This window comes from Scyliorhinus canicula, chromosome 4, assembly GCF_902713615.1.
Source record: "Scyliorhinus canicula chromosome 4, sScyCan1.1, whole genome shotgun sequence".
Taxonomy (NCBI): Eukaryota; Metazoa; Chordata; class Chondrichthyes; order Carcharhiniformes; family Scyliorhinidae; genus Scyliorhinus; species Scyliorhinus canicula.
The window spans coordinates 240479044-240480097 of NC_052149.1; the positions used below are offsets into that span (position 1 = coordinate 240479044).

At 45.7% G+C, this 1054-nt stretch overlaps 1 pseudogene; it reads left to right on the plus strand.

Moving 5' to 3' along the window:
* The first annotated feature begins 424 nt into the window (after positions 1–424).
* On the plus strand, positions 425–603 carry LOC119965521 (annotated as a pseudogene).
* Positions 604–1054: the final 451 nt, after the last annotated feature.

The window sequence follows — 1054 nt, forward strand, 5'->3', positions numbered from 1 at the left end:
GTGCACGTGCTGAGGGGGAAGAAGGGTTTTATGGCAATGCGGTCGATGGGGTTGTCAATGGAAAGCAGTACGCAAGGTTAAAGATTGAAGAGTAGGCACTCAATCAGTGCGTGGCAATTGTCCAGCCGTTAAGAGGAGAGACAAATCTGTTCAAACCTGACTTTCCTTGTAGCATTAGGTGACTTGGCAATCATGTCAAAAAGATAACAAACCTGACTCACTTGTCTTACCACCAAATCATGTAGCTTATGTGAAGGGACTTGCGTCTTCATAAGAAGCCGTTCCAAGAGATTGGTGCAGCTGCCAGCTAGCACTATCCTGTAACAATGCCAGTGAAGAGGAGCAGTCTGCAGCCCCGTTTCCTTCCCTGAATTGATCTAAATTCCACTCATCGTCCTTTGACAGTCATGGGTGAGCTGATAAAATCGCTTCTCGGCCTTTTGGCCGTGATCAAGGGCAGTGGTGATGTCCACGTTCAATATCTTATCTGGAGACCATCTATTGAAATGTTTTTTTGGAGTGCGGAGATGGAGTGGGAGCTTGCTCAGCCCACTCTGAGCATCATCCTGGTGTTGTGATGTCTCTGGGGGAAATAAACAATTCTGGATGCTGCTTTCCAAATTTGATTCCTTTGTCAAACTGTTGGCTTACATTTGGAAATTATTTACATTTCCAAATTTGCCTCAGCAGTTTGCTTTTATATAGTCGAAAAGAAAATATTAAGAACAAAGAACAAAGAAAATTACAGCACAAGAACAGGCCCTTCGGCCCTCCCAGCCTGCGCCGATCCAGATCCTTTATCTAAACCTGTTGCCTATTTTCCAAGCACCTACTTCTCTCTGTTCCCCACCCATTCATATATCTGTCCAGATGCATCTTAAATGATGCTATCGTGCCCGCCTCTACCACCTCCGCTGGCAAAGCATTCCAGGCACCCACCACCCTCTGCGTAAAAAACTTTCCACGCACATCTCCCTTAAACCTTCCCCCTCTCACCTTGAAATCGTGACCCCTTGTAATTGACACCCCACTCTTGGAAAAAGCTTGTTGCTAT